At 43.5% G+C, this 12,092-nt stretch overlaps 1 protein-coding gene across 1 annotated transcript in view; it reads left to right on the top strand.

Annotated features, from left to right (window-relative positions):
- Positions 1-12,092, top strand: part of LOC139266579 (CUB and sushi domain-containing protein 1-like) — a 3,131,815-nt gene that overhangs the window by 791,948 nt on the left and 2,327,775 nt on the right. The gene's annotated exons all lie outside the window — the stretch shown is intronic.

Genomic DNA, 12,092 nt, shown 5'->3' with positions numbered 1-12,092 from the left:
TGATATTAAATGGCTGAACAGGCTCGAGAGGCCAAATGGCCTACTCCTGCTCCTATTTTTTATGTTCTTTGGTTCACTCAGATCCCAACTGCTCGGCTTTCCTTGCCGTGCCGATATCAGCTCGCACTTTCAGCAAACTGCCATGTAAACAATGTACAAGGGCAAATCTAACTAACGGTGGACACTGTTAGATGACTTGCTCCAGCAAATTATGGCGCATTGTCATGACAACACTATGAATCCTTGGCAATCATAACTGGAAATTGTGTGTCCTAGTCAAAGATGTTATATCTGACATGTTTAGAAATTTTAAAAGAACATTTAGTAAAGAGAGAAATGATAGCAATTGAATAAGAAACAATGAGAAAAGATTTAACTCTGATTTTGAAATGATTTTATTAAGCATCAGCATTTGAGTTGCAGGCCATTCAAGTTTGGGGGTGCAGTAAATCAGCAAATTACCAAACAAGCCAGGCAGTGTAGCAGGAGAAACAAGTTTACAAAGCCTGCAGTCAGCAGCGTACTTCATTACCAGACTCGTTGCTCATTTCAGCTCTCATCTTCGCTCCATTTCCCAACAGATCGTGGGTCACAATATTTTTCTTTGGTATGCCTTTTAATTTCTGGAGAGCTTTTAATCGGCTGGTTTTGGAGATTAAATTGGAAAGCATGCATGCTTTATGGATATCAAGTTTGGCCCGAAGGTGGATTTGAGGGCTCCCTGTATGCTGTCGCCAGTGACTTGTGCAGGGCTTGTGGAGATATTGGAGGTTCCAATGGATGATGTTGTCTTTGTGACTTAACGATAAAGTACATTAACAGTTTCCTGTCCAGGGGCGTGTGCATATGCATGTGGTTAAGAAAGTCTGCAGCTGAAAATGAAATACAGTATCTCCAAAATGGCTCATGTACTTGAGTCCAATTTAACAATTTTACATCCTGGAATAAGTGGGCAGTTACTGAATTCACTGCCAATCTACTATCAAAGTCAAAACAAGTCAAACATTTGGCCAGTATCTGTTGTGTTGTGCATGATAGTTAAAACCCCCAGGTCACACATGCACACACACACACATATAATGCATGCATAATTTGGCTACATAATCTCAATTTGTGGTAAATCTGGATAGGTCTCATGGTGATCCAGTACTTGCCAAACTGGTTAAAGTTAAAGCAAGTGAAACAGGAAACAAAAAGGAGGAATTACATATCACATTGTGGAGAGAATTCAGAAAACGCTATTCTTTGTTCATTTAGTGTTTTTACAACAGAATGGGAAAGAGCTGTTCATTTGTAGACATGGCGATCCGAATAATTCAATTGGTTCAGGTGATTTCAGCAGAGAAGGAGGGGTATCATTTTGCAAATTGTCTGGATAAGCCGCAAACTCATTGGGGGTGAAATTCGACTTCAACGGCAGCACAAAAGTGGCAATGGCGAATGAGCAGCCCATTTCTCATCTCGCCCGAACTCCTGTTGCATTCATGGCAATGGAACAGAAAACTGGGTGGGGGTAAAGCGAGCTGCCGATTCACCAGTGTCCACTTTGTGTGACTGTCCGACTTCATTGCCAATAACTTTAAACAGCTGCCCAGCACCGTCAGATCAAAGGGACTGTGGACATTGTTTTCAGAAACCAAGGTACTCAAGATGGGTCCCGTTATTCACAAATTTTATTAATTGACCCCAGCATCTGAGGAATTTCAGTTCAAAGAGGATCCATTATATGGTTTAAAAAAACCAAAAAAATGCTGGAAATACTCAGCCAATCGGGCAGCATTGGTGGAGAGAGAAACCGAGTTAACGTTTCAGGTCAATGGCCTTTCATCAGAACTGAGAAAGAGATGTAATAGATTTTAAACAAGTGCACTGGCAGGGAAAGGGGGAGGGAAGGAAAGAACAAAAGGAAAGGTCTGTGTCAGGATGGGAAGCAGGACAGATTAAGAGCAAAAGGGATGATGGTGCAAGGCAAAAGCTGGTGGTACTGGGACAACAAAAGAAACACAAGATGGAGCTAGAGAAGGTGTAAACGGGAATATCAGAATCATCACCAATAGCTGCTGACTGAAAAAATGGTGGTTATGATCTGAAATTTTGGAGCTCAATGTTAAGTCCGGAAGGCTGTAAAGTGCCTAATCAAAAGATGAGATGCTGTTTCTTGAGCTTCTATTGAGCTTCATTAGAAAGGTGTAGGAGGCTGAGGTCAGAGTGCAAGTAGGGCGGAGAATTGAAATGGCAAGCAACCGGAAGCTCAGGGTCACGCTTACGGACTGAACGGAGGTGCTCCGCAAAGCGGTTACCCAATCTGCGTTTGGTCTCCCCAATGTAGAGGAAACTGTATCATCGTGAGCAGTGAATACAGTATACTAAATTGCAAGAAGTACAAATCAATCACTGTTTCACCTGGAAGGAGTGCTTAGGGTCCAGGAAAGTGGGAAGGGATGAGGTAAAATTGCAGGTGTTACATCTCCTGCGGTATAAATTCATTCTTTTCCTACATAGAGCTGAACAACTAGTGTACAAAACTGCATTGGCAGCATAACAACGACATCAGATTGATCCACAGATGGTTAAAGCCATGTTGCAGTCATTATTATTGCCTGTGAATAATGCTTCTGTGTGGGATCTATCGACTGAATCAATGGCATTCTGTGTTTGAGAGTTTTTCTTCTTTAATTCAGTGGATCGAGGATGTCTGCGGGACAGTTAAGATAGATAAAACATAATTATGCTTCCATTTAAACCTAATTACCAAAAATCTATACAATAATTCCATTAACTTACCTTGGCCTCTATATTCAGAGTGCCCCAGATTCTTGGAAGATTGTTGACTTGCAATTCTTGGTAACACTTTATATGAGTCTTTGAATAATTATCTTCTTAAATCAACACACCAGGGTTATATGAAGAAAAACTTAAAAGAAACACTTTATAAAAATGCAGTTTCTTACAACTGTTTGATTTTATGGTCTGCAAAATAAAAATAAAATGTTTTAAGGAAATCTCACAAATCACATGGTTGAAAGCTGTGTGTTTCCATGATTCGCCATTTTTATATAAAATGAAAGAAAGAGAATTATTTCTCTAGTATCAATGAACCGCTCATGAAATTATGGAAACATGCAGCTTTCAACCATGTAATTTGTGAGATAAAAACAGAAAATTGCTGGAAGCACTCAGCAGATCAGGTATCATCTGTGGAGAGAAAATGGTCAGGTTCACCTTTCAGCTCTAATCACCCCTTGGTTTTTGTTTATTTCTTGCATGTAATTTGAGAGAGTGATTTTCATTAACGGCATTGGAAAAGCAGCTGCCTCTCAGTGACACAACAACAACTTGCAGTTGTATAGCACCTTTATCATATGCTTCACAAGCATTATCAAACAAAATATGACACTGAGCTACTTAAGAAGCGATTAGGACAGCTTGGTCAAACAGGTAGATTTTAAGGTGCGTCTGAAAGGAGGAGAGAGAGTAGAGATGCGGAGAGGTTTAGGGGGGGAATTTCAGAGCTTAAGACCAAGGCAGCTGAAGGCACCAATGGTGGAGCGATTAAAAACAAAATTGGAAGAGCACAGCTATCTCAGAGAGGGGTGAAGGGCTGGAAGAGGTTGCAGAGATAGGGAGGGGCGAGGCCACAGAGACTTTTGAGAACAAGATTGAGGATTTTGAAATTGGGGCGTCGCTGGACCGGGAGCCAGTGTAGGTCAGCGAGCACAGGAGTGATGGGTGATCGGGACTTGGTGCGAGTTAGGACATGGGCAACAGAGATTTGGATCAGCTCAAGGGTTACGGAGAGTGCCAGGAGGGAGGCCAACCAGGAGAGCATTGCAATAGTTGAATGTAGAGAGAACAAAGGCATGGATGAGTGTTTCAACAGCAGATGAGCTGAGGTCGGGGCAGAGATTCGCGATGTTACGGAGGTGGAAATATGCGGTCTTAGTGATTGAGAGGATCTGGGGTCGGAAGCTCAGCTCGGGGTCAAATAAGATGCCAAGGCTGCGAACGATCATCATCCTTTGATGCTTCATCAACAGTTAAGGAACCTTTTAAACAATAGAAGTGCCAAGTTTAATACTACAGCTGTTAAATGTGCATTTGACAAAGAAACTGAGGAAAAGGTGATTCAGTAATGAGTCCCTGCAAGGGCAATACAAGCACCTTTTGGTGATGCTTGCGTGCAAAAATGGCACAAAGTGTGGCAACGTGTGACAGAGCAAGGTGATGCTGTCTCTGCCACTTGGAGGAACCAGCAAAAGTGTTGTCTGACTTCAAGGAGGACGCAATTGTAAAGCACAAATGCTGCTCGAAAATAGCAGCGCAGCACTTGCATGCTCGTGAAGCAGAGTGAGGAAGAATTTGCATTTATATAACCGTGATTACACTGTGCGTTACCATGTCCACTCAAGATCCCAAAGTGATACATTACCAGTGGATTGCTTCGATTTTGAATGTGCTATTATTAAGCAGGCAGACACCACAGCTAATTTGCACACAGCAACGTCCCACACACAACAAACAAGGCGAGTGATGGGTCAATCGGGTTTTCGATGGTATTGGTTGAGGATAAAATGTTGGGCAAGACTTCAGGAGACTCCTTGCTCTTTTAACATCCATTTGAACAGGCAGCTGTGTACTCCTCCTCCTCTTGCTACGTTACGACTTATAAGCAATTGGGCACAGCACCTGTATCGTTAGACAGAAGGCCTCTATGTGCTGTTCAGATTCCCCACTATTGTAGTGATAATTCAGCATCTTCCTCTTCCTGAAGCTCGGTCGTGCCAGATGTGACCTGGAGTAAGATATTCCATTCTTGCCTCTACAGAATGCCAAATGAGGTAATCATTCCTGTCTGTTAACAAGACCTGAAGGAGATAAATTGACCTTTTTCCGTCCATTTCAGCTGTGCTTTATTTTTTGGAGTGGTAGGGATCTGCAGATCAGTGGGATACACAGATAGAATATCCATTGACACATCCTCCTTTTCAAGTCTAATTTTTATGCTAAGGTTAGTGAACATAAGAACGTCAACTCCCAAATCGTGCTAAACAAAATAGTTAGCAAGAATTGCGTCATGTAGCCTCTCTGCTTGCAGCTAGCTTTAGATTTAGTGGCGATCCCCTGTTCAGGAGAACTTGTGAGGACCATTTGCTGCAATCCCCTTTTGATTGCAGCAACACTGTGTCTCCTGACTAAATTAATTTTGGAAAGTGCAAAATAATTTTCACCTTGAACCTCAGGTAATCATGAAATTGGAATCTGCTAACAATAAGGTGAGGGTTTTCCACACTCGCCAAAAAAAAATCAAACATGGTGACAGCATCTCAGCAACACGATAACTTACTGTGACATCATCTCACCTGGTAACCATACAGAGTGACAGTAAAAATATAATTTCAAGTCGGAATTCATCTGTCAACTTGACTAAGTTAATAATGCTCTGGCCTCAGAGTCAGAAGATTTTGGGTTCTAACTTCACTGAAGGATTTGAATGCAGAATCACACTCTGTTGTCACACTGGGGTAGCACTATATTGTGGGAGATGCCACCCTTCAGATTCGACGCTGCAGTGAGATCCTATTTGCCCATGCAGGTACTCTAATAGACACAGAGCAGGCAGGTCTACCGTTGTACTGACCAATGTTCTTCATTCACCCTCCACTGCGTAGCTTGAGAAACCACCCCAGGTTTCTCAATAATAATATCTCTTTGCAGAGCCATGTACACATGGTACATTGAGCAAACTGATGGTAAAAAGTTTGTAATTAAAAGTGAACACTAGACAATACAAGAAGTTCAAACCGGTAACAGTACATGAAGCTTTCACCCATACTGTGGTGTTGGTGAACTTGGTGCTTAATGTCTCCTTCGAAAAGTGTTGAGGTGCTCCATATAATTCTTATGTCTTAGGTTCTACAGGGCCAATATAGGGACTAAAATTGATCCATAAGTTATTGACTAAAAACAGTTAATTAAAAGTTATTCGGCTGGATTTTCGGGTGGTTTGTGACTGGATTTTCGCCGCGTTTTGACCCTCCGGTCGTTCAGCCCGGTCGCGATCCTTGGTTCCTTTTTTGCAGCGGCGTTTGAAAGCACCGCCGGGGAGAGCTGCACTGTGGGTGGAACGAATCAGATTGGGACAACATCCGAGCTTTGAGACTCACCCGACATATTCGCCGTGCCCCGAACACCGCCAGGCAAAACCTAGTGGTGCAGCCCTGCCAGCAGCGGTAAGGGGGAAAAACTGAAAAAAAGGTCAGTTATAGTTTTTATTTTTTTATATTTTTACAATGATTTGTTCGGTCAGGGTCTTGGCAATGTTTTTTGGATGTTTTTTTGAATGATTTTTTTCCCCCTCCCATGGCCTCCCTCGCAGCGCTCCCAGCCCCTAAAGTTGGCAAGGATCGAGTTTTTGTGCCGTGAAAATAGTGCAACGCCTCCCTTTGCGCTGCATCCCAAATGCCGAACGTTAGGCAATTAATCGGTAACCGAGTGAAAATGGTCATTTTCCCGCCCCGCCTCTGTTTTCGCCCTGAAACGGAGAAAGCCAAAAATCCAGCCTATATAATATTAACTGGACACTGGCCATGAGGTACTTGTTTGATTACAGCATTGGTAGAGTTCTGTAACTACTGTTATTTGTTCTATGACTTCTGCATCTGGATTCTCTGGGGACGAAATTCGACTCGGGCAGGGACGTAAAGCAGGCAGTCACACACCTGCTGCCCTTTATTCATCCCAGTCGATATTGATTTCAATGGAACTGAATCTCCAGCGAGGCGTATAACTGGCAGCGGATGTGATATCGCTCGTTCCCCAACCCTGCCCAAGTTGGATTTTACCCCCTCTATCCTTAATCCTTAACATTGTGTATCAGGTTTATTCCATAACGTCAGAAGGGGGAGGTCGAGTCATGTTGCAATTCATTTTGCCATGGAGCTTGATGACCTTGGCCATGCCAACAGAGGAGGTCCAGAACAGAGGTCAATATACAGTTACTGACAGGAGGGAGAAGTCTGACAGTGAACTGTCCCAGATATGCATTTGCTTGTGGTCAACTCAGGAATAAGCTTGGCAGAGATTAGGGAAGATGGCCCTAAGCTGGAAAAAGCTGAAGAGAAGTTGAGTCAAATCAAGCGGTAGTGGCTAAGATTGTGCCAAGTTTGGACTTTTAAAGCCAGAAGATCATTAAAAATACATAACATTGGCAGATTTTTGTTCTTCTTTCCACTCTTCATTTGAGTGTTTGACATTTTATGCACATACATAATTGTTATCCTGCAAAACTGAGGGCATCCCACCCTCGGACTCCTGCTAGCTAATGCAGATTTTATTGGTGAACTTGGCACTGGTGCCAATGATGGAAAAGGCAGCATCACAGACCATGCTGCCCATCTTGTGAAACAAAGACAGCAGGGAAGCAAAAATATTTCAAGCAGGCATAACGTAGAGGATGGAGAAATGATAATAAAATATGTTGGAAAGAAAACTGACGTGATTGTTGGGCATTATTTCCAGCCACTTTGGGGAATTGTGCGCTGGTAGTTTTGAGGCATACTGCATGACAGAGATTTAGTATTTTGGGGGACGATTTTCCCTGAATACCTTGGGTGCTAAAGAGCCTCTGAGGTGGCCAAGTTGGGTCTTGAATTGTAACGCTGGTTTAGCCCATCATTTTGGTAAAGGAGTTGAAGCCAGTGTAGGAACTGCCATCCGGAGGTTTGTTGAGGGGCTGATTTCCAATTAAATTATCTGCTAGCTCTCATTAAAGAGGCTGCATGACATTTTGGTGGCGAACGCTTCACCTAACGACCTCTCATAACATCAACCAGCTGATTGGGAGTAAACAAGTTATTGCTGAGACCTTTGAGGTCGACTGAAAGCCAGCTCAACCTTCACTGTTCGTTTGTTGCTGGAGGTTTGAAGAGGACTTTTGAGATGCACCGGGAGACATTCTGGGACACTTTGTCAAGACTTCACCAACATTCTATCAAAATTTATTCTGGACATTCTATTAGGACTTCACCTAAAAAGAGTAAGTGCTGTGCAACGCTACCTTATTGGACACGTTGTGGGAGTCGCCAGGAGAAAGGGTCATCGGCACCTTGCTAGGGGACCCCTTGGTCCGCAGGAGGAATGGGTGGAAGGACCATGAAACTCTTTTGAGTTTACCTGCAAAACATAAAAACATTAAACGGTGCCACCCGACCTGGGTGACACTCCAGACATTTTCAAGGCCCCTTTTTTTTTTTTGTTTTTTGGTTTTTTTTTGGAAGGACCATGAGGCCAGGCAGAGCAGCCCCAGCTGCTGCAGGAGAGAGGGACATGAGGGTGAGGTGGACTCCAGCCCCCTGCGGGTACAGGACATCCCTCCTCCTCGGGACCTCCTCCACCAGGACCTCCTGTGCGCCCTCTCCCTCGGTCTCTGAGCTATCCTGAAATGTGCCATTGGGTGTCAGTGGAAGTGGGTGTGTGCAGCCCACAAATACCACTCCACGAATCAGCGCTTGAGTGCTAAACCTGCAGGTGTCTGTGTTAGTGCCTGCAGGCAATTTCAAATGATGCTAATCAGCAATTAGGCCCAAAATTGCATCCTAAAACCAAACTTTCAAACAGGTGTGTCTTATTATCACAGCACCCACTTCGTTCCTGTTTTCACCCTTTCACCAAAATAACCCCAGTATAGTTTTCATTTCAGTGTTTCTGCAACTTCACAATATTCATACAATGCTCTTTGAGACTTCCTCTGAATCTATTTAAAGAATGCTACCTCAGCTTTAAAGAAAATGTTATTCACAGCTTCTGCACATGCCCTGTTTGGTCTGGCATCCACTCATCCTTGGCTGTTTTGCTGAGGGACTTGACACACTGGACTGGTTTCTATATTGTCAGTACATCTTCCAGTGAGAACACCATTTCCTCTGTGTGACAGCAATAAAGATATGCAATTGGGAGACCTTTCAAATAACAGAAGTAAAACTCTGTGGATGCTGGAAATATGAAATAAAAACATGAAATGTTGGAAATACTCAGCAGGTCAGGCAGCATCTGTGGAGGGAGAAACAGACGAGGGGTCATCAACCTGAAACATTAACTCTTTCTCTCTTCACAGATGCTGCCTGACCTGCTGAGTATTTCCAGCATTTTCTGTTTTTCTTTCAAATAATAGAACTGCTTTAGATGATTCTTCCATTCCTTTCCCTGTTATTTCAGTTATGTCAACTATGGCTCAGTTGGTGCCACTCCTGCCTTTTGAGTCAGAAGGTTGTGGGTTCAACTCCCACTCCAGAGACTTGAGCACAAAATCCAGGCTGACACTCCAGTGCCATACTGAGGGAGTGCCGCACTGTTGGAGGTGCTACCTTTTAGATGAGACATTAAACTCGGGCCCTGTTTGCCTTCTGAGGTGGACGTAAAAGATTCCGTGGCACTATTTTGAAGTAGAGCAGTGAGTTCTACCCAGTGTCCTGGCCAACATTTATCCCGCAACCAACATAATTAAAACATTGCTATTTGTGAGAGTTTGCTGTGTGCAATTCGGCTGCCATGTTTCCCACATTACAACAGTGACTGCACTTCATAAAGTATTTAATTGGCTGTAAAGCGCTTTGGGATGACCAGAGGTGCTGAAAGGACCTAAACAAATGCAAATCTTTCTTTCTTTCTGTTCCTCTCCTGAAGGTGCTCTTCCTTGGTGGTTCTGTGACCACTCTTCATTTGTAAGCTCAGAAAGTGAGTATTTGCAGGACTATTTGAGCATGGGTAGCATCACAGCTGCATACGATCCAACAAGCTGCACCAGATGGCCAACAGAAGGGGGTACCTTGACTTATTTTTTGTCCTTCCCACCAAGGTTAATGTTTGCAATGTGGTGGTCAGTTCGTAGTGCCAGAACTGATACCGCAGCTGAGATTAACTATTTCTGCGTAAACTGGGCATCAAATTCATGTCTTTGGGCCGTAGGTTTCAGTACCACCACAATACACAAATTCATTAAATTAGCCTATCAGCAAGATTATACCATGATTCATTAACTGCTGCAATTAATGAATGTTACCTTGCTTGAAAGAATTCCCAATAGTTTCTTTTTAATTTTTTTTTCAGTAAACAATAGATTTTTTTAATAAGAAAGCAATTTATTGCGCATTGAATTGTGAAGCATGCAATTTACATGAAAAAAACTGCATCATATTTCATACGCATCACTCTAGAGTTAGACTTTCCACATTGTAAAATAGCTCAATTTTTTGGAGTTATTTCTGAATAACAGTCGTTTATTTTTAGGCTGAAATAACACCAAAAAATGAACGCCTTAGTTTTGCCAAAATTATTTTTGGCGTAGCGCGTAAATACCCCCGTTTTTAAGGACAGAGCTAAATTTTTTCGCCTTAAAAATGACACCCGGCCTGCGCATGCTCAACACTCGAAACATTTAGGTTTCCAGAGTAACGCGAGGCACAATTGCAACTCGGCAGCGATTTCGGCCACCGTGTTACAGAAACATATCATAACTATAAAGTTTCGATACAAACAAACTACCTAGGCAACAGGAATGATTTTGGAAGGAATGGCTGATTTCACCCATCTTCGAATTTTGATTTAAAAGTAATTTAAAACCGAAGCTGACTATTAGAACAGGCTCAGTGTGAGCAGCAGAACCTCAGATGTCGCCCAGGTCGGGTCGGAATGGCACGCTGGTTCCTTGGGCTGCCCAACTTTATCTCCCTGCTGCCGGTGATGGTGTTGCCTCCCAGGTTGGGTCGGAATAGCATGCTGGTTCCTTGGGTTAGAAATAAGATCCCGCCCAAATACGGGCACAGGACAGAGAAAGCGGAGGTTTTATTTCAACCCTGACTATGGTTTTGTAATGGAGAATCATTCTTTCCCATTCTTGTTCAACAAAGGATGAAATCCTTTATGTTTCTTGGGGTTTACATCGTAATGCTGCCTCTGTAAGCATGGCAAATGAACCAGCTGAAGAGACAGAATAGAGAGTATTTATCATTCCTATATAAAATATAGGTTTGTTCCCTCCCAAAGCTTTAACTTTTAGCTCTGTTTCCCAAGATGGCCGCGTTATCGCCGATTTTCATCTGACTCCACCAGGTAAGGCAAGCTTTTTAAAAGTGGTACGTAAAGTGGTCCTTAAAAATATCCTTATTGGGGAAATTCACGCAAAACGGCGTTGGGTTTGACCCTGAGTGACATCACAAAAACGGTTCTCAAAAAAATCGTCCCTTATTTTTTAAGGACGGCGTTATACCATTGGCGAAACTAGCAAAATGGCCCTAAATTTGTTTAGCTTCAAAAAAAAACTTTTAGCTCCAATTAATCCTTACGGTGGTGAATTTCGGGCCCTAAGTCCCTATTAAATTGGCAGTATTTTTGGATGCTATTTTATTGGAGTGCTGTTCAACTGGGTGTTTCGTTCATCTTAAGGTGAATTCCAGATCATAACAATTTGCTTTGAAAAAAATTATCCTCTTGTAGCCTCTGTTTTCACTTTGCTTCATCTACAATTGATCAATTTTCCCAATTAACAGCTTAAGGTTTTCCAGTTTCTAAGGACATAGGCTGGAATTTTGAGGAGGAAGGTGGTGAGTTGGGGGCGGGGTGACTCCGAGGTGCGCGCAAAACCCAGGAGGCCAGGTTTCCCGCAGGCCCTGAATTGCATGCGAGGGCCTCGGTTCCTTGCCCACAGCCAGCCAGATTGAGAGGCAGGCGGGTAGGCCTAGGGCTGCACAGAGGAGGGAGGGAGAGTTCACACGAGGGCCGGGTTGTTAAAAGGATTGCAATGGGAAGGAATAGAGGGTCTGTGGAGTGGGGGGGGTGGTGGGGGGTGTAAAGAGAGGATCAGGGCTGGATGATGGGGGAAGTGGGTGAAGGGAAGATCATGACCACCCAGTGGAGCATCGGCGCGGGGGGTGCGGAGAGACGATTGGGGCTGGCTTCTGGAGGATCGTGGCTCCCATCGCTGGGGGAGGAGGGAATGCCAGAGGAGGTGATCGGAGGCCTCGTGGAGGGGTTTCTCATCGCGGGGGGTGGGTTGCGCAGGGACCCTGGATCCAGAAGGTAGGTTTAAAGGTATTTAT

Source organism: Pristiophorus japonicus, chromosome 7 (assembly GCF_044704955.1).
Source record: "Pristiophorus japonicus isolate sPriJap1 chromosome 7, sPriJap1.hap1, whole genome shotgun sequence".
Taxonomy (NCBI): Eukaryota; Metazoa; Chordata; class Chondrichthyes; family Pristiophoridae; genus Pristiophorus; species Pristiophorus japonicus.
The sequence above is the reverse complement of the archived record's forward strand: the minus strand, read 5'-3'. Positions and strand labels throughout refer to the sequence as shown.